Source organism: Manis pentadactyla, chromosome 18 (assembly GCF_030020395.1).
Source record: "Manis pentadactyla isolate mManPen7 chromosome 18, mManPen7.hap1, whole genome shotgun sequence".
Taxonomy (NCBI): Eukaryota; Metazoa; Chordata; class Mammalia; order Pholidota; family Manidae; genus Manis; species Manis pentadactyla.
The window spans coordinates 24,158,453-24,185,617 of record NC_080036.1 but is presented as its reverse complement, the minus strand read 5'-3'; the positions used below and the strand labels follow the sequence as shown (position 1 = coordinate 24,185,617).

General features: G+C 38.7%; 1 protein-coding gene across 10 annotated transcripts in view; it reads right to left on the bottom strand.

The window, feature by feature from the left end:
- Positions 1–27,165, bottom strand: part of AKAP13 (A-kinase anchoring protein 13) — a 291,383-nt gene that overhangs the window by 219,950 nt on the left and 44,268 nt on the right. Inside the window, exon 2 of one of the 10 annotated variants that reach the window (XM_057494885.1) lies at positions 26,077–26,180. The exons of the other annotated variants lie outside the window; for them this stretch is intronic. The gene's annotated coding sequence lies outside the window, so the exon portion shown is untranslated. The remainder of the gene's footprint in view (positions 1–26,076; positions 26,181–27,165) is intronic. 10 annotated transcript variants of the gene reach the window in all.

The window sequence follows — 27,165 nt, the reverse complement described above, 5'->3', positions numbered from 1 at the left end:
TAGTCAAGATATTGTAACAGCTTGGTAGGGTGATAGCTGGAACCTAGAATTATGTATATAAATGTTTTATCACTGTGTTGTACACTTGAAACTAATGTAATGTAATACTGTGCGTCAACTACCCTTCAATAAAAAATAATTATCTAAAAAAAATAAAATAAAATAATGAAGGTCAGTCTAGTCCCAGAAGGTTAATCTAGAAATTCATTAAAGGTAGCATGGATCCTGCCAGCCTGGATCGATTTGCTTAACCTGCCAGAGGTACAGGGACCTGAGTGGGGACAGTGGTATCATCAAATGGAAAAACCTCACAGCAAAGGGGAGGGCAGAGAGCTCCTTCACACGATACTCAGGTGCTCACATGATGGCGGATACTCTGGGAAGAGGAACACATGCACATGTTATTTCAGTTCTATCTGGTGTTTAACACAGGCTGTGGTTTCCTGCAAAAATGGTTTCTGCTGTTTTGCAAAGATCTACATGGAGAAGAAAACTCCAAATGGCTATTCCACAGGTGATGAGAAGTTTGCCGCCAGCTGTATCCTGTTATCCAAAGGAAACGGAACTGTAAGCTGCCAGGAGGTCCAGACACAGGAGAGCAAGACCATCAATTCTGTAAGTGCTGACACCTTATCCCTATGGTAATAAGAATACATTTTAAATTTAGAAAAATTCATACACAGCTGGGCTTTATGTAAATTAACTTTAGCAAAGGTTAAAATAGATATCCGGTAAAGAGACTGACAAATTCAAGCCTTTATATTTCCTTCATCCTGGCCAACCCAGATCATCCAGAAAGCAAGCAGCCCAATGGGCTAATCCAATTATAAACCAGGTGGAAAGACTAAATATAGGCAAGTGGGCTCTCCCAAATGCAGACATTACTGAGCAGGATGGCCTAACCTGGAAAATCCAGGGCTTGGAGTGGCCACTCTGTTAGGAATTATTTCACAGTGACACAGAGTCCACCTGCTTGGACACATTACATGACAAAAGCACAACCACATTATCCCCACAGGTGACAGGTAGAGCAGTATTAGAAACAGATGCTAGAAACATCAATGGCAGCTTTCAAATTATTAAAATGGTTATCATATCTTGAGGATAAACAAACAGTGCCTTCAATGTTATGATTCCCCAATACTAAGTCTCTAAATTACTACCTTGAGAACATGATGTTGTGAAACACAGAGCTAGCTGTCTGCTTTTTAACCATCTCAAAATTGTAAAGTTTTAACAATAAAAACTTCAAATAAAAGAAATATGTATGTATCATAATTAAATGAAAATGCTGGAGTCAAAGAAATACCAATGTTTTCAGTAGCCCTTTATTTGTTTTTATAAAAATATCATTTTATTAACTTCTTAAATGAAAAATGTTATTCTTAAAGGAGAATTTCTGTTCATAAAACAACCCTGACCTGAATTAGCCCTTGGAGAATCATTCTTATTTTTATAACACAATGACCAGAGAGTGTAAAAAAAAAAATTACTGATATATTTAGTTTAGGTGGTAACTAGGGTCAACTAAAAACACATGAAAATCATCATTCCCATCTAGATGGTTATCTAGATGCCATACCAAACCACACCATAACATAGAACCTCTGATAACCTGACCAGCAATTTTAGCAGAGAATTTAAGTATTTAAAGACAAAAGTTTTTCAGTGATCTGACACTATAAAACTGTTTCTCAGCCACTACATGGGAAGGGTGTGCCTCAGCAATCTCTCCTCCAAGTAACTAGGGTGGTGCTCATGGGAACTGAATTTGCACTCATAAGCATCCACAGTAAAGGAGGAGGAAGTATGTACACATTTTGAAAATGGTAATTTATAAGAGTTGTGATTCTGTTTGGATCTTAATCGAGAATTTGCTTACAATTCAGACACACTGCTTTGCAAAACAAACGTGTTTGTCAATGCTAAGATAACTGGTAAGATTAAATCTTAACTGAGTTAAAAAAAAAATCTAAGTAAACAAAAAAGAAAAGTCTTGGAAATTCTAATTTGATCAATTCATTGAAAACAGTCTAAAAAGAATGATTAGAAGGGGAGCTTTTTATCAAATTATAAAAAGCTTACTGCCAGTCTAAATTTGGGTGATAGTATACTTGTTCTGGATTTAGAAATAACAGATTTAAGAGAAACTTCAGCGATTATTCCATGAATTTCAAATTTTCTGAATCCCTCTTAATAGGAAATTCTCAGAAAGCCACAGATGTTAATAAGTTACCATATAATGCAGGAATGGAAAATTAATTTCTCCACTTTGAAGTTAAAAAATAAGGTTGTCATAAAAAATGCAGACCTGTTGCTTTAAACCATTTAGCATTTCTAGCTGTGTATGGAGATAAATGGCACATAAAAGAAATGCATAATGATGAACTGTTTCTAGAAAATGTGGAAACAGACCATACTACCATGCACATGAGATCTCCAACATTTAATAACTATGGAATATACACAAAAATATAGCTATAAAAGTCAGGCATCTACTACACAGTACCCTTTTCTTTAAAATTATACTAGTCAAAAGTCAAAACACACACACACATATATATACATATAAGTGCTTCATAAAATCATACCATCATAGAATAACCCGAGTGGTAATAACTTGGTCATAAGGATGCTTTAATTGGCTACTCTTCCTGAAAATCTTTACAACTAAAAAAATTCAATTAATTTAAGGGTAAAAGACTGAAGATTTCTAGGCACACTGTCCTAAAAGTAAAATTGTTGCTTTGTACGTTTTGATAACTGGGAGTGAGGAGCAGGTACTATACATGTGTCTTCAAAGATCCCAGACCATGCAGAAAGCAACTCCATGTGGAGAGAGATGAAGAAGAGAGGATGCACATCGTGTGAACAAAATATACCAAAAGGCAACAAGGGAAAAAAGCATTTGAGTGTGTACTCTAGCAGAGACTGCACATAACTACAAACTATAAAGAGTCTAAATAAACTCTCCAGAGGACTGGGAGATCTTGGCTTTCTGATTCTCCACATAAATCAAACAGGCCCCACACACATATACTACAACAAACAGTCATCTCTGAGCTGGATGAGTCACGGTGGGAAGATGGCCAGAATTCAGGCTGATCTGAAAGAGAGATGAACTAAGGTTGCTCCTAAGATCCACAGTGGCCAACTGAAGAATCAGTACCTTAAACATCCCATGCCAAGAGACAAATCATGAACTGCTTTGGGCCCCACCCAGGCAGAGAGCCATGGAGGAGCAAGCTCAAGTCCAACCTCTTGCTACCCTTAAGGCCTTCCTCCTCTGTAAGAGGGCTAATCACTTGCCTCTGAGTACTACAGGTCAAAGAAATTTGTGGCAGCACTTCTGTACAGTGACACACAATGGATGGTCCAAAATCTTCATCTTTCACTGATACAAACCCAGCAGGTAGGCATGCCTGACTTGGGACAACCAACAACAAAAAATAATAATAATGCAGGGTGGGAATGGAAATAAAATCCTTACTCCTTACTTGCAGTGAACACTAGAATCCTTAAGAAACAGAGCCCACTCAATTAACCACAACTTGGAAATTTAAAGTTAAAAACCTCACTGACATCAATTCTCCCTCTAAATGACTTCAACAAAATTAAAAAGGTGTTTTCAACTATCAAGCTTGGGCTCCCAAACAGTTGTCTTTGTGGCTGGCTCTCCATCAGCAGGAAGTAGCAATGATAAAAAACAAAACAAAAAAAAAAAAACACTGTGGTAAAAGAACATAGGTCAGTTTTTTTTCAGTTTTAAAAATATATTCTTGATTCCTCTTTTTTTCCCTGTTCCCCTCCCCAAGTGCTAGTATAACCAAACTAAAGATCACATTCTAAAATAACCTCCACAGCATTTAGACTGAACAACACTGCCCCAGGACCTACTCAGGAAAAAGCTTCGCAAAGACGGAGGCTGAACACGACTGCTGGCTCTATCCCACATTCCTCCCACCCTGGGCTCCGCCCTCCCCATCTTGGCACGTGACATTTTTATGGAGAGACCTAGTCATTTTCTAGCTCATATGTTTGTACAGAAATAGGAACACCGTAAATGTTCAGAGAACAGAGTAAAAGGATTATCAACCAGCTCCAATTATACCCACTGATCTCATCCTCTTGTTACAAGCTGCTTCCTGGATCTGAAATCCATTTCTGAAACCCAACCAAGGGCATTGTAAGAAATACTCCGCCTTCGCTCTTTCTCCCCCTCCACCTCACACCAGGTGGTAAACAAGTGTACTCTCTGGCTTTCAGAATTCATACTCATCAAAACCACACAGCACACGAGCACCTCGCAGCACAGGCGCGGCCTCCTGCTTCACTCCTCAGTTGGTACTCTTCTGAGGTTTGCCCAAAAAGCAAATGCCTTAATTCTGTAGTTCTGCCATCTTATACTATGCAAAAATAACTATGCAAAAATAACTACCACCATCATTATCTTTGCTGACACAGAAGAGTTTACTTATACTCTTGCTAATCCTCACATTAATCCATTTTACAAAGGAAGACATTCATCTTTAAACTGTATAAAGCTGCAAGATAGTAACCAGAAGCCAGAATCTGAAACCAGATGTGACCCCCAACTCCATGCTCTTAACCTGCAGACTTCTGCACTGCTGTCTCTGTTCCTCTACAGCAGGCCTCCTGACCTCCGTCCTTACTCTGTGAGCGGAAGGGGTGAAATTAGGTATCGAGAAAGCTCCCCCATCTCAACACATCCTAACTCCATGTGCAGAAACACTGGGTACCTTAGGCAAACAAACAAGGCAAGGTGATTTTGTGAGCTGGGGACTAAACACAGTGAGGGTAAGAAGGAAGACAAGTTCTTCTCATTCATTTAAATGGAAAAGGCTTGGTGGAGGAAGTGGCATTTCACTACTGAAGGGAAAGGCAGAAGGCAATGACATATGCTTGTTAAAAGCTTCTCTGGAGACTAATTCATCTGTTTCATCCACCCCAAAACTTACCATTGTCCCCTAATTTACAACTGTGCTCTGTTCTGATTTTCCAAATTGGTAATAGCCTATAGAAAAAGCTGTGTTATTACCTAACAAGTACAGCACCTCAACAGACCAACATGTTCCTACCCACATCCAAATGGAAATGTTTACAAGCTTGCGAATCAGCTGGGAATGGACTCCCTTCTACACAAACACAGGCTAATATCCGCCAGCTGAAATCTGCTGCCCAAATAATTTAGCTGCTGTTACATAAGCAACAGAACTTCTCAGAATGTTTTTCCCCTAAATGCTACAAAAATCTGATGAAGAAAATAAGCTTTAAAACCAATGCCCAAGCATAGAGAGAGTAAACAGGGAGGCAGTCTCACACTGAAAATTGTAGTGAATGTGAAGGATAATGTTTCTGCCAGTACTACATCAAACTTTACAAACTGTAAGCACTAATGAGGAGCATACCATTCTATCACTTCATGCAGCATACTGAAGAGTACACTGGCTTTTCATACAGGTATTAGCAGTCCTGAAGTTTGCTGCTAAGCTGAACAGAAAATTAAAATACAAAGCAAGATGGACAAAGACCCATGTACCATGACTCTTCTTTACAGACCGACTGCTATCCCAGGTGAGAGCAAGGAACAAATAAAGCATGCAGCCACCCACAGAATACATCCCCACACAGTACAAGAGAAAAAAGAATACCACAGAGCTGGGGATGTAAAAAGTTATTCATGGAATCTCCAAGGGATACTCAGATCCGGGCTGATAGCCTCAGGCCTGCCGCTACAACAAACACAACCAGACACCCCACTTGGGCATCAGCCGCCCGGCCACCCCCAAAGGCAGCCCTGCCTTTCCAGGGCTCTGCTCAGAAAACATTTTTAAAATTTTGCCACCTAAATGAACCTATTCCTTTCACTTTCAAAAACGTGAACTTTTTAAAATTATGTTTCCGATTTTAGAAGAAATACATTATAGGAAGTTAATGGACACAACAAAGGTCTGGAGAATACTCTTTAATGTTCTCTAAGTCCTCTGTGCACTGCCCTTCTGAGGGGCCAAATGGATTCAGAAACACTGAGAGAAAAAGAAGAAAATATGGACATCAAACCCAGTGCAATGGGTAAGTCATGGTTGTAAGACTAAAGAAGAGCTCCATTTAAAGTCTATAAAAAAGCAAAAACAGAACACCCTGTATTAGACTATCACTCTTACAAATAAACAATTATAACTAAATAAAATATAAAAAGCTACCATTTGAAGGTACTGGAAGGAGATACAAGCAGAGAGAAAGCTGAACAAAGGAAAAAGTATTGGATAAGATGCACTTTTATATTGCTTTTCCCCTAAAGGTACCCCCCAGATCACATGATGCAGCCGACACCTCAGAGAGCTGCAATCTTAAAATCTGCATATAAGCTCTTCCCAGATCTTTGGTAGATCCGTGAACTGCGCATATACTGGAGAGAGTCCAAGATTTCCAGCAAAAAGCAAATACATTAGGCTGAAAGAACTAAGCAGGGGGCAAACTAAAGTGGGAGTTTGAGTCCAGTCCAACCACGGTGGTCTCTAAAACGTATCATCCACAATATTCAGCATGCAGTAAAAAATTACTAGCTATGTGGAATCAGTTCTCACACCTTACTGGATCCCTTAATAAATCAATTAGATAAAATCTTTAACATATGTTCACTTTATATTTGTATAAGTCATAATTTAATGCTTGCATAATATCTGCAAATCATATATCTGATAAAGAACTTATATTCAGAATTCAAAAGGAACCCTTCCAATTCAGTAATAAGACAAGAGTCTAACTAAAAATGGGTAAAATATTTATATAGACATTTTACTACTGAAGATACATGAATGGCTAGCAGGCACACGAAAAGAGATGCTCAACATCTTTAGTCATTAGGGAACAGCCATGAGATGCACATCTACCAAAATAATCCTCTATCTATAAAAGAACTTGAATCCTTAGTTAAATTTTATCACAAAGAAAACTCCATCCAAGCCCAGACATCATCAAGGTGACATGTACCAAACATTTAAAGAAAAAAATGATACCAGTATCAAAAAACAGGGGGAAGGGGACTTATTTTTCAACTTATTTTATGAGGTCAACATTATCCTGATATTAAAACCAGACAGATCACAAGAAAAATACAGGCCAACCCCTCATGAACACAGACACAAAAATCTTTAACAAAATGTTACCAATTGAAATTCAGGATTATAAAAGAGGATAATAAGCAATGACCAAATAAGGTTTACCCTAGGAATACAATATTGGTTTAACTTTGGTAAATTAATGGAATTCACCACCTTCAACGAAAGAAAAAACTACACAAGTCTTATTAGATGTAGAAAAAGCCTTTAAAAAAATTAATTCAACATCAATTCGTTATAAAAACTCAGCAAACTAGGGACAAAAAGGAAACTTCCTCAACCTGATCAAGGTACTCTACAAAAAACTAGCTCAAATTACACAGAAGAATGAAAAGTCTGAATGCATCTCTCTATGATAGGCACCAAGAATATCAGTTCTCACCAGAAATCTATGAAAGAGCTACTAGAAGTAACAAGTGATTTTAGTTAGCAAGGTGGCAGGTTGCAAGATCAAAATACAAGAATACACTGCAATCTATATGCTACAACAGACAATTGAAGGTTGAAATTTCAAACATTTATAATAGCACGAAAAACATGAAATACATAAACATAAATTAATGAACTATTATACTTAAATTGAATAAAATATTGCAACTGAAAATGTGCTTTAAAAAAAAAAACAACTAAGTAAGATAGATATACCAGGTTAATGAATTATCTCAAAAGTGTCAACTCTTCCCAAACTGGGCTACAGATTTAATTCATTTTCAGTAAAAATTTCTGTAGGTTCAAAAAACTAAAAATAGAAATACCATAAGACCAGCATTTCCACTCCTGGGAACTTATCTGAAGAAAAGATACATGTACTCCTATGCTTAGTGTAGCATTATTTACACTAACCAAAATATGGAAACAACCTAAATGTCCATCAACAGATGAATGGATAAAAAGATGTGATACATATATACAACAGACTACTACTTAGCCATAAAAAAAAAAAAAAACCTTGTCATTTCCAATAACACGGATGGACCCAGAGGGTATTATACTAAGTGAAATATATCAGAGAAAGACAAACACAGAATAAAGACAAACATAGAATCTCAAACAAGTGAACAAAAAACAAAACAGACTCCTAAACACAGAGAACAGGCTGGTGGTTGTCACAGGGGAAGGGGTTGCGGTGATGGCTGAAATAGGTGAAGGGGTTAAAAAAAAAAGCAGTGAGAAATGTGTGAGATCTCTTGATCTGAGTAATGGTTATGTAAGTGTATATACACGTCAAAATTAATAGAGCTGCACACTAAGATTTGTGCATTTCACTGAATGTGTATCAACTTAAAAAGAAAAAAACCTTAAGTAAGCTTTTTTATGGAAATCAACAAGCTCATCTGAAAATGCATGCAGAAACACAAATGACCTAGAATATCCAAATCAATTTTAAAAAGACTAAAGTCGGTGAACTTATACTACCTCACTTTAAGACTTAATTATAAAGCTACCATCATCAAGACAGTAGTGTTGGTCTAAGGACAGATACAGACAGTAATGAGACAGGAGGATCCAGAAACATACCTACACTCATTCATTCTTCAACAAAGGGGTCAAGGTAATACAATTTGAAAAAAATATTTTTTTCAACAAATGATGCTGAAACAAGTAGGTATCCTGTGCAAAAAATGAACCTCAACCCTTACCTCACACAAGCTACACAAGTTAACTTGAACCCATCAAAAACCTAAACAAAGAGATAGAATTTCTTGAAGAAAACATAGGAGAAACATTGTGATCGTGGATTTGGCAAAGATTTCTTACGCAGAACACAAAAAGCACAAACAAAAAAAAAAAAATGGATAAACTTGACTTTAACAAAATTAAGAACTTCTTACTCTTCAAAAGACACCATTAAAATGAAAAGGAGAAATTATTTGTAAAACATGTGATAAAGAACATGTATTAAGAATATATAGGCAGAAGATGGCGGCGTGAGTAGAGCAGCGGAAATCTCCTCCCAAAACAACATATATCTATGAAAATATAACAAAGACAACCCTTCCGAGAATAAAGACCAGAGGACACAGGACAATATCCAGACCACATCCGCACCTGAGAGAACCCAGCGCGTCGCGAAGGGGGTGAGATACAAGCCCCGGCCCCGCGGGAGCCGAGCGCCCCTCCCCCCAGCTCCCGGCGGGAGAAGAGCAGGCAGAGCGGGAGGGAGACGGAGCCCAGGACTGCCGAACACCCAGCCCCCGCCATCCGGGCCAGAGTGCAGGGCGCTCGATACTAGGAAAACAGGGCAGCAAGAACAGTGAGCGGGCACTGGAGGCCGGGTGCCAGAGGGCATAAGAAAAGCGCGCGACCATTTTTTTTTGCTTTTTTGCTGTTTTGTTTTGGCGAGCGCTTTTTGGAAGTCTTAAAGGGATAGGGACCCCAATACTAGGGAAACAGGGCAGAAAGACCAGTGAGCAGAGGCCTGAGGCTGGCACCGGAGAATAAAGAAAAACGAACGACCACCTTTTTTTTTTTTTTTTTAATTAAAAACTTTTTTTTTTTTTTAATTAAAAAAATTTTTTTTTCTTTTTTCTTTGGTGGGCGTTATTTTGTTTTGGCAGGTGCTTTTTGGAAGTCTTAAAGGGGCAGGGCAGGTCACTTAATCCAGAGGCACGGAATCCGGGGATCTCTGGGCACCCTAACCCCTGGGCTGCAGGGAGCAGGGAGGCCCCTTACGGAGATAAATAGCCTCCCAGCAGCTCCTGCTCCAACGCGACTCCACCATTTTGGAGTAGCTGCCCGAGACAGGCCACGCCCACAGCAACAGCGGAGATTAACTCCATAGCAGCCGGGCAGGAAGCAGAAGCCCTGTCTGCGCGCAGCTGCGCAGCACAAGCCACTAGAGGCCGCTGTTCTCCCAGGAGAGGAGGGCCACAAACCAACAAGAAAGGAAGTCCTTCCAGCCGTCACTCGTCCCAGTTCTGCAGACTATTCCTATCACCATGAAAAGGCAAAGCTACAGGCAGACAAAGATCACAGAGACAACACCAGAGAAGGAGACAGACCTAACCAGTCTCCCTGAAAAAGAATTCAAAATAAGAATCATAAACATGCTGACAGAGATGCAGAGAAATACGCAAGAGAAATGGGATGAACTCCGGAAGGAGATCACAGATGCCAGAAAGGAGATCGCAGAAATGAAACAAACTCTGGAAGGGTTTATAAGCAGAATGGATAGAATGCAAGAGGCCATTGATGGAATTGAAATCAGAGAACAGGAACGCATAGAAGCTGACATAGAGAGAGACAAAAGGATCTCCAGGAATGAAACAATATTAAGAGAACTGTGTGACCAATCCAAAAGGAACAATATCCGTATTATAGGGGTCCCAGAAGAAGAAGAGAGAGGAAAAGAGATGGAAAGTATCTTAGAAGAAATAATTGCTGAAAACTTCCCCACACTGGGGGAGGAAGTAATCGAACACACCACGGAAATACACAGAACCCCCAACAGAAAGGATCCAAGAAGGGCAACACCAAGACACATAATAATTAAAACGGCAAAGATCAAGGACAAGGAAAGAGTGTTAAAGGCAGCTAGAGAGAAAAAGGTCACCTATAAAGGGAAACCCATCAGGCTAACGTCAGATTTCTCAACAGAAACCCTACAGGCCAGAAGAGAATGGCATGATATATTTAATACAATGAAACAGAAGGGCCTTGAACCAAGGATACTGTATCCAGCACGACTATCATTCAAATATGATGGTGGGATTAAACAATTCCCAGACAAACAAAAGCTGAGGGAATTTGCTTTCCACAAACCACCTCTACAGGACATCTTACAGGGACTGCTCTAGATGGGAGCACTCCTAGAAAGAGCACAGCACAAAACACCCAACATATGAAGAATCGAGGAGGAGGAACAAGAAGGGAGAGAAGAAAAGAATCTCCAGACAGTGTATATAACAGCTCAATAAGCGAGCTAAGTTAGGCAGTAAGATACTAAAGAGGCTAACCTTGAACCTTTGGTAACCACGAATTTAAAGCCTGCAATGGCAATAAGTACATATCTTTCAATAGTCACCCTAAATGTTAATGGGTTGAATGCACCAATCAAAAGACACAGAGTAACAGAATGGATAAAAAAGCAAGACCCATCTATATGCTGCTTACAAGAAACTCACCTCAAACCCAAAGACATGTACAGACTAAAAGTCAAGGGATGGAAAAACATATTTCAAGCAAACAACAGTGAGAAGAAAGCAGGGGTTGCAGTACTAATATCAGACAAAATAGACTTCAAAACAAAGAAAGTAACAAGAGATAAAGAAGGACACTACATAATGATAAAGGGCTCAGTCAAACAAGAGGATATAACCATTCTAAATATATATGCACCCAACACAGGAGCACCAGCATATGTGAAACAAATACTAACAGAACTAAAGGGGGATATAGACTGCAATGCATTCATTCTAGGAGACTTCAACACACCACTCACCCCAAAGGATAGATCCACTGGGCAGAAAATAAGTAAGGACACGGAAGCACTGAACAACACAGTAGAGCAGATGGACCTAATAGACATCTATAGAACTCTACATCCAAAAGCAGCGGGATATACATTCTTCTCAAGTGCACATGGAACATTCTCCAGAATAGACCACATACTAGGCCACAAAAAGAGCCTCAGAAAATTCCAAAAGATTGAAATCCTACCAACCAACTTTTCAGACCACAAAGGCATAAAACTAGAAATAAACTGTACAAAGAAAGCAAAGAGGCTCACAAACACATGGAGGCTTAACAACACGCTCCTAAATAATCAATGGATCAATGACCAAATCAAAATGGAGATCCAGCAATATACGGAAACAAATGACAACAACAACACTAAGCCCCAAATTCTGTGGGACACAGCAAAAGCAGTCTTAAGAGGAAAGTATATAGCAATCCAAGCATATTTAAGAAAGGAAGAGCAATCCCAAATGAATGGTCTAATGTCACAATTATCGAAATTGGAAAAAGAAGAACAGATGAGGCCTAAGGTCAGCAGAAGGAGGGACATAATAAAGATCAGAGAAGAAATAAATAAAATTGAGAAGAATAAAACAATAGCAAAAATCAATGAAACCAAGAGCTGGTTCTTCGAGAAAATAAACAAAATAGATAAGCCTCTAGCCAGACTTGTTAAGAAGAAAAGAGAGTCAACACAAATCAACAGTATCAGAAACGAGAAAGGAAAAATCACGACGGACCCCACGGAAATGCAAAGAATTATTGGAGAATACTATGAAAACCTATATGCTAACAAGCTGGGAAACCTAGGAGAAATGGACAACTTCCTACAAAAATACAACCTTCCAAGATTGACCCAGAAAGAAACAGAAAATCTAAACAGACTAATTACCAGTAATGAAATTGAAGCGGTAATAAAAAAAACTACCAAAGAACAAAACCCCCGGGCCAGATGGATTTACCTCGGAATTTTATCAGACATACAGGGAAGACATATTACCCATTCTCCTTAAAGTTTTCCAAAAAAGAGAGGAGGAGAGGATACTCCCAAACTCATTCTATGAAGCTAACATCACCCTAATACCAAAACCAGGCAAAGACCCCACCAAAAAAGAAAACTACAGACCAATATCCCTGATGAACGTAGATGCAAAAATACTCAACAAAATATTAGCAAACCGAATTCAAAAATACATCAAAAGGATCATACACCATGACCAAGTGGGATTCATCCCAGGGATGCAAGGATGGTACAACATTCGAAAGTCCATCAACATCATCCACCACATCAACAAAAAGAAAGACAAAAACCACATGATCATCTCCATAGATGCTGAAAAAGCATTTGACAAAGTTCAACATCCATTCATGATAAAAACTCTCAGCAAAATGGGAATAGAGGGCAGGTACCACAACATAATAAAGGCCAGCTATGATAAACCCACAGCCAACATTATATTGAACAGCGAGAAGCTGAAAGCATTTCCTCTGAGATCGGGAACTAGACAGGGATGCCTACTCTCTCCACCGTTATTTAACATAGTACTGGAGGTCCTAGCCACGGCAATCAGACAAAACAAAGAAATACAAGGAATCCAGATTGGTAAAGAAGAAGTTAAACTGTCACTATTTGCAGATGACATGATACTGTACATAAAAAACCCTAAAGACTCCACCCCAAAACTACTAGAACTGATATCGGAATACAGCAAAGTTGCAGGATACAAAATCAACACACAGAAATCTGTGGCTTTCCTATACACTAACAATGAACAAACAGAAAGAGAAATCAGGAAAACAACTCCATTCACAATTGAATAAAAAAAAAAAATACCTAGGAATAATCCTAACCAAAGAAGTGAAAGACTTATACTCTGAAAATTACAAGTCACTCTTAAGAGAAATTAAAGGGGACACTAACAGATGGAAACTTATCCCATACTCGTGGCTAGGAAGAATTAATATCATCAAAATGGTCATCTTGCCCAAAGCAATATATATACAGATTTGATGCAATCCCTATGAAACTACCAGCAACATTCTTCAATGAACTGGAACAAATACTTCGAAAATTCATATGGAAACAACAAAAACCCTGAATACACAAAGCAATCCTGAGAAAGAAGAATAAAGTAGGGGGGATCTCACTCCCCGACTTAAAGCTCTACTATAAAGCCATAGTAATCAAGACAATTTGGTACTGGCACAAGAGCAGAGCCACAGACCAATGGAACAGACTAGAGAATCCAGACATTAACCCAGACATATATGGTCAATTAATATTTGATAAAGGAGCCATGGACATACAATGGCGAAATGACAGTCTCTTCAACAGGTGGTGCTGGCAAAACTGGACAGCTACATGTAGGAGAATGAAACTGGACCACTGTCTAACCCCATATACAAAAGTAAACTCAAAATGGATCAAAGACCTGAATGTAAGCCATGAAACCATTAAACTCTTGGAAGAAAACATAGGCGAAAACCTCTTAGACATAAACATGAGTGACCTCTTCTTGAACATATCTCCCCGGGCAAGGAAAACAACAGCAAAAATGAGTAAGTGGGACTATATTAAGCTGAAAAGCTTCTGTACAGCAACAGACACCATCAATAGAACAAGAAGGATCCCTACAGTATGGGAGAATATATTTGAAAATAACACATCCGATAAAGGCTTGACGTCCAGAATATATAAGGAGCTCACACGCCTCAACAAACAAAAAACAAATAACCCAATTAAAAAATGGGCAGAGGAACTGAACAGACAGTTCTCCAAAAAAGAAATACAGATGGCCAACAGACACATGAAAAGATGCTCCACATCGCTAATTATCAGAGAAATGCAAATTAAAACTACAATGAGGTATCACCTCACACCAGTAAGGATGGCTGCCATCCAAAAGACAAACAACAACAAATGTTGGCGAGGCTGTGGAGAAAGGGGAACCCTCCTACACTGCTGGTGGGAATGTAAGTTAGTTCAACCATTGTGGAAAGCAGTATGGAGGTATATCAAAATGCTCAAAACAGACTTACCATTTGACCCAGGAATTGCACTCCTAGGAATTTACCCTAAGAATGCAGCAATCAAGTTTGAGAAAGACAGATGCACCCCTATGTTTATTGCAGCACTATTTACAATAGCCAAGAATTGGAAGCAACCTAAATGTCCATCAATAGATGAATGGATAAAGAAGATGTGGTACATATACACAATGGAATACTACTCAGCCATAAGAAAAGGGCAAATCCAATCGTTTGCAGCAACATGGATGGAGCTGGAGGGTATTATGCTCAGTGAAACAAGCCAAGCGGAGAAGGAGAAATACCAAATGATTTCACTTATCTGTGGAATATAAGAACAAAGGAAAAACTGAAGGAACAAAACAGCAGCAGAATCACAGAACTCAAGAATGGACTAACAGGTACCAAAGGGAAAGGGACTGGGGAGGATGGGTGGGTAGGGAGGGATAAGGGGGGGAGAAGTAGGGGGGTATTAAGATTAGCATGCATGGGGGGGTAGGAGAAAAGGGAGGGCTGTACAACACAGAGAAGGCAAGTAGTGATTCTACAACATTTTGCTATGCTGATGGACAGTGACTGTAAAGGGGTTTATAGGGGAGACCTGGTATAGGGGAGAGCCTAGTAAACATAATATTCATCATGTAAGTGTAGATTAGTGATAACAAAAACAAAGCAAAAAAAAAAAAAAAAGGGCAGTTCCTGTGTGGTAACCTCCAACGATTTCTACACAAGGGTATAAAGGGCATATAAAAGTGTAGGCCAAGGGTCTGTTTGCATTTATACAGAAGATCAAAGCCTAATTGGGCTACCCCGAAAATGAACTAAGATACGATATGAAAGAGAACTTCCAACATCAGCACTCTCTGGAAGACTCATGCCAGAAGATGATCATCAAAAAACCCCAACAAAGATCCACGCACTGCTACAGCTGTAGATGCACTCATCCCACCAGCTCCTTGACTTGCCATGGGAATGAGGAAGGAGATATCTAAGCTGGCCTGTGCATACAGTAAAACAACAAATTTGACTGGATCTATACTGTTGGAACTCAACCAAGAATTTGGAGAAGTGCAAATTGTAGCGCTCCAAACTCTTAACAACTACAGACTATTTACTGTTAAAAGAACATATGGCATGTGAACAGTCCCCAGGAATGGGTTGTTTTAATTTGTCTGATTTCTCTCAGACTGTTCAAGTTCAGTTGGACAATATCTTCCATATCATAGATAAGTTTTCACAAATGCCTAAGGTGCCTTAATGGTTTTCTTGGTTTCACTGGAGATGGCTGGTAATTACAGATATGCTTTGGTTATGTAACTATACTCCTATTATGTTAATGTGTGTGCGCAATTTAAGTAGTAGCTTAAAACCTATATATGCTGAAGTTACTCTACAAGAAGATATGTCAAAGAAATAATCAATCTTCCCATATTTTCTTCCGCCTGCTACTTCTATAGCTTTTCTTCTTCCTTCCTAATTACAACCCTTAAATAGAATTCGTGCCTCATATCAAATTTACCGAGTATCATAACTCCTCCAAGTGGTAAAGATACCTCAAGACAAATGCTGGGCATAGAAGCCACAGGGCATAAATATGCAAAGAAGTAAAAAGCTAACCTTTTCAAACAATAAGGCTTCCCTCTCACTTACCAACTTCACATTTCCCTGTATGGCCCCAGAAGATGACTGGTTAGCCAGAGACGGGTAAGATTCCTCAAGGGAGGAACAACCTAAGACAGGCACAGTCGCAGGGGGGCCATCAGGTGAGAAATTGGGGATCAACAGAGGTGAGGCTTAGAACCTCGCCCCCCCTGTTCTGAGAGAAATCTTCTGCATACGTGGATGTTTTATTGCCCTGGTCTAGCTTGGATTAACACATAGTCTACAGGCACACACCTGATCATCTACATTTGCTCTCTTACAACACTAAACTATGTTTTCTACCTTTATCTTGTATCTACCTACCACTTCAGCATTTTATTAAAAATAATAATAATAGAGAAATGTGGTATCCACATATAAATCAAGTATAAAAACCAAATGAGTATTCATATTTGAACTGACTGTTTAGAGTTCATAATGCATGAGCAAAACCGAAAGTTTCTGTGATGACTGCCCTTGTACTGTTCACTATGTAACTTATTCATTATGTAAGAATTTGTTCTACATGTAAGAACTTGTTTGTTATGCCTCAGAAGATTGGAGACTGACGAAAATTACGCTTGGGGTGGATTAATGATTGTGCATTGAGCATTGACTCCCCTATACAGAATTTTATTGTTGTTAACAACCATTTGATCAATAAATATGAGAGATGCCCTCACAAAAAAAAAAAAAAAAAAAAGGACAGACTTCCAATGGTAAAATAAATAAGTAACCGGGATGTAATGTATAGCATATGGAATATAGTCAGATATTGTAACAGCTTGGTAGGGTGATAGCTGGAACCTAGAATTATGTATATAAATGTTCTACCACTGTGTTGTACACTTGAAACTAATGTAATGTAATACTGTGCGTCAACTACCCTTCAATAAAAAATAATTATTTTAAAAAAAAAAGAACATATGGGATGTGAACAATTTCCAGGCATGTGTTGTTTTAATCTGTCTGACTTTTCTCAAACTATTCACAATCAAATAGATAATATTCATCACATTATTGATAAGTTTTCTCAAATGCCTGAGTTACCTAAGTGGTTTTCTTGGTTTCACTGGATATGGCCAGTAATTGTAGGCCTGCTTCTTTTGTGTATTTGCCTTCTAATCTTGATAGCCTGGATGCGTCATATAGTCACCAGTTTGTTAAAACCAATGCATGCTTATGCTACTTTCCTGGAAGTGATGTCTAAAAAATTATTGTTCTTTGTTTGCATTGTTATTCCTGAAAGTCCATGCACTAAATCTTTATATTTTGTGATTTCTATGATTAAGGCTGGACATAAGAGTGAGAGTATGAAAACATCAACAAACATCAGTTTACTCCTAATGCCTTCTTTTTCCACATGTTCTCCCCCTGTGTGGCCCCAGGAGACGGCTGGTTAGCCAGAGACGGGTGAGATTCCTCATGGGAGGAACAACCTAAGACAGGCACAGTCATAAAGGGTCACCAGGTGAGGGGGTGGGGGCCAACTGAGGCGAGGCTTAGAGCCTCGTCCCTCCACTTATATGAGGCATTCTCTGCTGCTTTTGTCCAGCTAAGTTCATACTTAAAAAATTAAAAACGGATCTTTCGCCTTAGTTACAACAATCATTATTTTAAAGTTCTTTAATAAAAAAAAGGGGGAAATGTGGGAATTTATATATAAAGTATAAAAAGCCTATGTATAAGCACTTTTGCCTTGATGGTTTGTTTATGTTTCATGATTCGTAGTCAAGACAGAAACAGTAGCCAAGACAGAAAGAGTTTCTGTGTTCGTTCACCATGAGGATTTGTTCGTTATCCTTCAGAAGGTGAAACTGTTGAGAGTTGGACTTAATTAATGATTGTGCATGGAAACCCCAATATTGTTGTTAACAACCATTTCATCAATAAATATGAAAGATGCCTTCTCAAAAAAAAAAAAAGAATATATAAAGAACTCTTACAACTCACTAAGATAAATATCTCAAAAAAAATGGCCAATAAATATTTAATAGATCTTGCATCAATGATACATGGTCAGTATCAGTAATAATCAAGGAAATGAAAATTAAAACCACCATGAGCTAATAAACACTATATATCCACTAATATGACTTAAATTTGAAAGACTGACAATACCAATTTTTTTAAGTAAAGAGTGACTGGAACCCTCATACATATGCTTTGAAAACCAGTTTGGCAATTTTTTAATGACCTGGCAAACCCTTCTAGAAGCTTTACTCACAATAGCTAAAAGCCATACAAATATCCATCCAACAGTGAATGGATAAACAATTCATGGTATAGACATACAATTGAATTCTTCTCAGCAAAAAAAATGTATTAGAACTACTGATATACATAACTATTATAGATTTATTTCAAAGTTGTTATGGGAATACCACATACAAAAAACTATATACTGTATGGTCCCATTCTTATGAAATTCTAGAAAAGACAAAACTAGTGCCACAAAGTAGATCAGCACTTGCCTGGGCCCTGGAAGAGAGTGTGGGGACTGACTGCAAAGCGACAGGAAGAAATGTTTCAGAGTGACAGATATGTTCTCTTTGACTGTGGAGGCCATTACACAATTCTATGCAGTTGACAGAACTAATTAACCGAACTGTATACTTCAAATGCATGAATTTTGTTATATGTAAATTATACTTTAATAAAGCAGATTTAAAAACAGTTATTTTTCACTTCAAATAATTCAGCACCTCTTTCTAAGCTGTAATGCTGTCATACATTGAACATCAATTATCCCTATGCCATCCATGGCTGGGCTGGGATAACAAAGTCTCAGCTCCTTCCGCATGAGCACAGTAACGGGCTGGCAACAGGCGGCCAGCAAGAAGTCACAGGGAGCACAGAAAGGGCAGAAAGCTACATAACTAAGATTGTGTCACATTTCTGTTAACTAGCATTAAAAAATACATAGATAACAAGGGTAAGGAAGAGTAAAGTTACGACTACACTTAACCAACAGAAGCCACATGTTATAGCTCACAGAAAAGTGTAAAATTGCATGTTCCCGGGAAGACAACATCTGTTTCTCTCCACGTCTCCACAGAGACCCCCTAATTCTCACTGTCAATGCTTAAAGCACTGGTCCTTTGTCTGTGGGATGGTGCATGTCTGTGGGATGAACACTGGCTACTCAGAATAAAAGTGACTAGGACATACGGACTCTATTAGATTTATAAAATCAAAGGCAGGGAAGGATAAGGGCTATTTTGAAAATGGAAAGGCTATGTAAAACCACCACCACGACCAGGAAACTGTAAACTACGTAAGAATTTGAAAGAACCTTGTATAAAACACTTAATCTAGGCCTCAGGTTATTCCTCTATAAAACAAATTCTATAATCCCCACACTAACGTTTTAGGAGTCTCTGTTCAGGGGTCTAAGGTGTTCTGGTCAAAGTCTGTAAGTACACTTATTAAAACAGATCAGCTGTGTTATCTAATACATGCTGCTTAATAGTCATAGTGTCCTTGGGTTAAAGGGAAAGAGACTAGTTGTTAAATCTGTATTTTAATCATAGCAGGGCAGCCAGGACACGCAAGTGATAACTCAGAACTTCATCATACCAATTGCTGAAATAATGGTAGTCACAGTTCTAAACAGCTATTCCAGTAGTAAACTTAGAGACAAATGCTAAACTTTACACTTAAAATAATACCTGTCCACACCAGATTAATATATTTATCACAATTTGGAGCAACCTAGCAAAGAGTTAGCCTGGATGACAGTAACACTCAATTGTACTACACACTGTTACACACAACTACAGTCAGTAACTTGAGATCTACCTATTCTAGGAGACATTAATACATGCAATTTCTTATTAGCAGAGGCACTTTCTGGTTGCACAAGACACACAAGTATACGGTCTCTCATTTATCCTCTTAAACATTTGCACATCTCATGAGGACTACTGACTGTGCTACTCTGGGGACAGAGAAATTAATTAATTGTAGTGGGAGCCCTGATGGAGCTCTCAATCTGTTAAGAAAGACAGATATGTAAACATCTAGTTTCAAGGAAATGATAATTCTACAGGTATTCACCAAGTATAAAGGGTGGGACAGGGGCAAGCTTCACAACAGCAGTGATCTCTGACCTAAAAAATATTAGTAAAGATTAAATTCATTCGCCAAATATTATGTCTTAAGTCAAACTTTATAAAGAATTCCACAAATCCAGTATAAGCCCTTTTATACTTTTTTTTGCCTTGCTTCGGTCTTTTCACATGATAAAGTAAACTTCTGCAAGCGATACAAAGGAACTCATCTGGCTGGAAGAACCAAAATCTCTTTAATATATAGTATCTTATTTAAAGTAGCAAAACTGTATTGTTAAAATGATAATGTGACCAGTCCTACAAACTACCAATTACAATTTTATCAGAAGTTAATTTTTATTTCATAGTGTTTTTTGAAAAATACTACCTCTCACCTGCTACTAAAGATCAAAAGAGTCCAAACTTACAGGACAACTACTAAATCCAAAAAAAATCCCAACACAGTTCTATTTTCAAATGTCAATGCATTTCTAGATGGGCTAGGATTTTCAGCAGAACTTAAAGCATCATCTGTAACAGAGAGTATGTTCAGGCAAAATTAAACATGTAATGTAAATTGTGCACCAAGCTAGATAAATTGGAAGGCAGAGACTCAATTCCCAATTTCAGTTCCTTACAGCCTGGGTAGGTTCCCATGGAAGAGCTCCAAACTTCCTTTACCCTGAAAATTACAAGAAAACTTTTCCAACATGGTCTCATAATATTCACTCACCTGAGACAGAACAGCCTTACCTGCAGTGTTTTGCAAGCAAATAATCATAAATTAACTCTCAATCTAGTTATAAAGTGAGCTATTCTGGGTTGTTCCTATAACATCTAAGCCACAAAATAATAAGTTTTTTGTTGGTTTTCATATTACTGTGAGACTAAAAAAAGAAAAAAATTAATATGTAAATTTTAGTGGCTGGCATCAGAAGTCAGCATCAGCAATGTCCTCCTGAACCTTGTCTTAGTCAACAATTCACTGACTTGGATGAAGACAGAGAGAGTATGCTGACCAAACTTACGTAGCATGCAACAGGTTGGATAACAGAACCACATTTCAACAAAGGCATATTAATGACTCCTCGCCAGTGACTCCCAGCACTGCCACCAGCACCACCACCTGGGAGAGAAAAGAAAAGACTCAACAAAGGCCTCCCCAGAGGCTGCTCTGCCAAAGCCACTTCGCAATCACCAGAACTCACCGCCTTCGATGGGGCCAGTCCAGCTCAAATGCACCAGTCTCCTTTTTGCCCTTTCTCAGAAACAAGAAGAGGGTAGCAGGAAAGGAAAGAAGAAAAAGCAGCACACACATAAAGATCCAGTGTTCTCACTGCAGACCTCCAAAAGAAACCAGCCCTGGCACGTTTCAAAAGCCAGCATATTCTACCATTTTGTGCAATTTAGTCTTGGCTGCAACTTAATCTACTGAGCTCATAACAGTATAGATCTGTAAGACCCAGGGAAAAAAAACTGACTGAAATCAGTCAGGCTTGTTAAGACCAGACGTTTGGGGGAGAAAGTAAGATAATCGAGCCTCAATCATCATCCATTTTCCCTCTTCTTCTTATAAACAATGTCAACCATAATGATTTCTACTTAATTCTTACATTAAATTTAGGAAATGTTTATTCCTATTCCTTCAAATAATTTTCTGTCCCATTCTCTCTCTTCTCTATCTGGAACTTCAAGTAAATGCACATTATAGATCTTTTTTAAATTGTCCCACAGGTCTCTGAAGTTCTATTCCTTTTGTTTCAATCTCTTCTCTCTGTTCTTCAATTAGATAATACTGATCTAAAAGTTTAGTGATTTTTTTTCATCATCTGTTTTTATTCTGTAAAAGTTTTATTCCAGATAATTTTTCCTTTTTTAGTTTTTACTTCTTTGCTAAGATTTTGTAGCTTTTCATTACAACATCTTCCTGTACATACTGAGTACAGTAATAATAGTTGCTTTTAAATCCTTAGCTACTAAATCCAACATTTGGGTTATCTTGGGATCAATCTCCCTTGGCTAGTGTTTTCTTGAGAATGGGTCACATTTTCTTGTTTCTTTCTATTGGGAGTACTTTTAGATTGTATCCTGGGTATTAGGAGGACTCTGGATTGTTCTATCCCTCCAAAGAATCTTGGTATTGTTTTAGCAGGCAGTTAGTTGAACTCGGATGGCAAACTTTCATCCTTGGATGGCAGCTCCCATCTCCATTCAGTTTAAGCCTTAGCTTGGCAGCCCACTCAGGCATGCATCACTCGAATGTTCAGTGATTATCCTGGGAAGCGAGATTATGAGTCATTTTTACTTTTCTACTTCATATTTTTAAATTTCCATGATGGGTGAAGTTCTACATATTTCAGAACTTCCATAATAAGCATATATTTCTAAAAATCAGGATAATGGGGACACTTGCCTTTCAGAGACACTTTGAAATCAGCATTTTTTCTTAAGTGCTTAAGGCAGATGCCGCACTCCTTGACGGGACCTACTTCTATTTGGCAAACATTCAGATTTCTTTCCCTGACACTTTGGCTTAGAAAAGTAAAATAGGGCATTCGTTACAATCAAGCAACACAGTCACAACTCAGTCATCCTCCAGCAAAGGCTGGAGTTCTGTATGTGAAGACAGACACAGTAAATGTAACCCTAAAATAAAGGTAAACCATTCTGCTTGTTACCACACAACGGAAGTCTTCGATGGACAAGGCCTGAGAAAGCAGCAGCGTCAGAGCAGAGTGGCCTACAGATCACTGCAGGGAGGCAAGGGCTACCACCAGACACCACGGTGCTGAGACGGGCAGTCTCCACCAACTTCTCCTAAGGCTCCAACTCGGTTGACAAAGAGAGCCGACTCACTGCTTCCCAAAGAAAGGTTCGCTCTCCTAAAAACAAATCTCATTGGCTCCCCCCTCCTCCCTTATTAAAAAAAAAAGCCTTTAAAGTCCAAGAGTGTGTTTTCTTCAATTTCATATCCTCCAAAGCATCTGGCACAGAACCACCCCACAGGAGGCCCAAACAGACCTGGGTCAAACAGACCTGGATTAGAGTTCTAGGTATGACTCTTACTATTTTAGATGTGTTACTTTTAAAGACTGATAAAAATGAAGATAAAGAATAGATTGTTTTTGTGAGGCAAGTCAATTGATTTCTCTGAACTTTGAGTTCCTGGTCAGTAAAAAAAAGGGATCATTCCTTTCTCATAAAATTGTTGGGAAGCTTAAGCAAGGAAACTCAAGTAGAATGCCCAGCCACAGTCACATCTGGCACACCTAGATAATAAATTATAATTATTACTGTTAAACAGTATTGAACAGACTGAGGAAGACCTGCCCAGATCCACAGCTTCATGGAACTTTTGGGGAATGTTCACGAGCTCAACAAGAGAGAATAACTTCACCTGAACTAACTAGGCTCTTGAGGGGGAGGAGAAGCTGCTAACCTGAGTTAAAAGAAAATATAACATGAGAGCAGTGGGTCTGGTCTCCTATAGACGCTGAGGCAGTGCAGCCCTTTGTTATCTGGATCCTGCTCAAGGAGAGGTCAGGATTAGTTTTCATCTCTAACTCCTGAATAATAGCAATCTCCAACCCAAAGCAAAAAGGCCTCTTAAAAATGTTCCATGTCTACCTCCAAGTGGCTAACAAACACTCCTGATTTTGCTTACAATGAGAAGGGTAAACTTAAAATAGTTTAGCATGGAAAGGCAGAAAGGGTATGATCCTTTACTCCAGAAGTGACCTGAAGCTTGGAAAAATGCCATACACTATAAAAAGGGCTTTTCTGTTTTTCCACGTTTGAGACAAGACAAAGAAGGAAGATCTAAAACCCACTGCTCAGGGTGGTGGAGTACGTAAGAAAGTACATAGAAGAGTTCCTTATCTATTTTATTTCCTCCTTTTCTCCCAATGAGAATGAACTTGAGACTACATGATATAGAATAAATAACAGCAAGGCAAAAATTAATAACCCAAGACGTGGAGACACTGTCTGAGTGCCTAACTTAAAGGTGCTTGTCCCAGGCCAGAAAGAGTCCTCAGTCTTGAAAGATTATTTAAGAATGAAAGAGATGGAAGATTAGAAAGGGACAGCAGTTTGCAGTAAGAGTAGACTTCATACACTGTACTCAATAATTTTATCTCAATGTTAGACACAAACTGTTAAAGTAACAGTTTGTGTGACTTAGAGAGGGAAGCAATAATCTAAACACCAAGTATATAACCCACAAATAAGATACACCAGAGTTCTTTTTTTTTTAGTAACTTTTTAATCCAAGGAATTGACAGTGTGTCTGGAGTCAACAAAACACCTTCCAAATCTCAAATGTCTACAAAAATCAAGGTCTCTATTACAGGCAACAGCAACTCTTCCCCACACCCACCTCTGTCCAAGTCAGATGAACACTTTTACAAAGGTCTTGAAAATTTCATGATATACAATCAAATACATGAGACTGAGGTCATTAAGAATACTACCATATTAAACGGAAAACTCAAGATCTAAAAAATCAGATGGCTAAAAAGATGCACAAAGGATGCACCAAGAGGCCGGATGTGTCAAGACGAAACTTAATGCAGACATGAACAGATCCTGGACTTCTACACCAGAACACCCAAAGGGACAGACAGAAGACAGAAGACATCTTATTGTAGAAAAAGACCTGTGATTTTTGGTAGCCAACAATCTCTCCTCTGTCAGTAAGATGAATTAGGGTTCCCAGGTCAAAGAAAGGAATACCTACATATTTCTTGATGGCTATTAAGAGAGAACAGTGAGCTGAGCTTCTGCGAGCGCAGGTGAGTTATTCAGGATAAAACAGTTGTTAAATGTCAGATCACGATGATGGCTCAGGGGTTCGTTCAGGGTTTCTTTCTGGGGTGATGAAAATGTCCTAGAATTAACTATGGTGATGTTGCTTAACTCTGAATATACTAAAAGTCACTGAATTGTACACTTTAAATGGGTGAATTAAATAGTATGTGAATTATATCTAACTAAAGCCTTTTTAAAAAGTTACAGTTAAGAGTCAAATCTAGGATGATCCATATACTTTGGATTTTATTGAAGAACTCTTATTTTTTTAAGTCTATTATTTTAAAAAACAATCAGAGATTTTATGATTTTACGACCACATCTACTTTGTGGCTTAATCCACTCCCCATTCCTTCAAGTTCAGAATGTAGGGTTAGGAACATTAAGTCCTGTCAAATAGCACACACAAACCCAGTGAAGTCATGGAAACTGTGGCTCAAGTCTTCCCACATGTTGTTTGAGTTTGTTCCAAAACAAAAAAGGCATCTCACTCACCTGACTTGCATTTCCACAGGTCTGACCCACTACCACCGTCTACAGTAACACCATCCTACACACACACACTCGGCGCACACCCACCGCCTGAGGTCCTCAGTCTATGCTGTACCCCAGCTCATTTTTGTTTTCATTACAGAACTAGAGTTATTTCTGACCAGGCCACACAATTTGCACTTCATACGTATAAGAATCCTATTTCCATGACCTCTAATTACCTAAAGCTCACACATTCATTCAACATACAACTACAGACTTCGTAATACACGCTGAAGGCGCAGCAGGCACGGAGACAATGCTGAGGCCTCGGAAGGTTTGGTCTGTGCTCTCTGAGGGTTAATCATCTAGTGAGGGACAAGACCAAACAGTCACACCAAGAAGTAGAGAGGCGTGACAATAGCACAAAGATGATGTGCAAGGTACTATGAAAACTAACATTAAGGACATTTTACCTGTTTGAGGCAGTCGAGGAAAGGCTTCCCTGAAAGGGGACGCTCCAGCTAAGAGCTGAGAAACAAACCACAGTCAAAGCGAAGAATCTTTCCAGGACAAAGACCTAGCAAAAGAGAGGAGGTGAATAGGAAGGGTTAAAAGAAAACAATGCGGCAGAAGCAAAGAGAACAGGTGGGAATACTGTGTGACATGAGACGGGAAGAGCCTGTAGGACCAGACCATTTAGGGCCTGCTAGACCCCATCGACTATTTTGGTCTGTATTTTATAACTAGGAGTCCTGATTAAAGGGATCACTTATTTATATAATGGACAAGAGAGTGAAAAGAAGCAGCAAGTGGCACCGAGATCCCAGCTAGCAGGCTGTGGTTGCTAATCTGGGTCAGAGAAGAGCCAGGGCCTGGGTGACAGAGAGGAGGATGAAAGGAAGGTAGTAAGTAGACAGCAGATGTTTGGGATGGTAACTCAGCAAGACCGGGTGATAAATGTAATAAATAAAAGGGACTTAGAAAAAATACAACAGTTTTCATGGAAACTACTCCAAAGCTTAGGTAAAGGTAAGTGACTATCTATCACACATTCCAGTTTACAGGCACACCTCAGGGAAGCACATGCCAAATGCTAAGTACAGTCCCCAAAACACGAGAGAGCTGTTATGTGCAGGACTCATGCTTCCAGCATTCTACCTCTGTCCCAAACCATCTTCTTTCTTACACTAAGTAATAAAGCTACTATGGCATTCTCTAATGAAAATATTAAAACAATTACTTTAATATCTAAATGTCCTTTTTTATTTTCTATACTTATTACTAGGTTACATTTACCTTTTGAGACCTGTTTCTGGGAATGACAGTATCAAAGCAAAAACAAAATGGTGATAATACTTTCTTTTATCTTCATGAGGCCTGAAGAAACTAGTTCAGTGGTAGAACTGAACAGGACTCAAACCCTGACTACCCAATCCTCCCACCACTGCCAAGGCAGGTTTTTCCAGATTACTTTTATTTATTTGACCCATTCTAAACATTTCTCATGATTACAGCAACTGTTTGGAGGACTGGAAATAAAAAGTTCAATGAACTGCATGTCA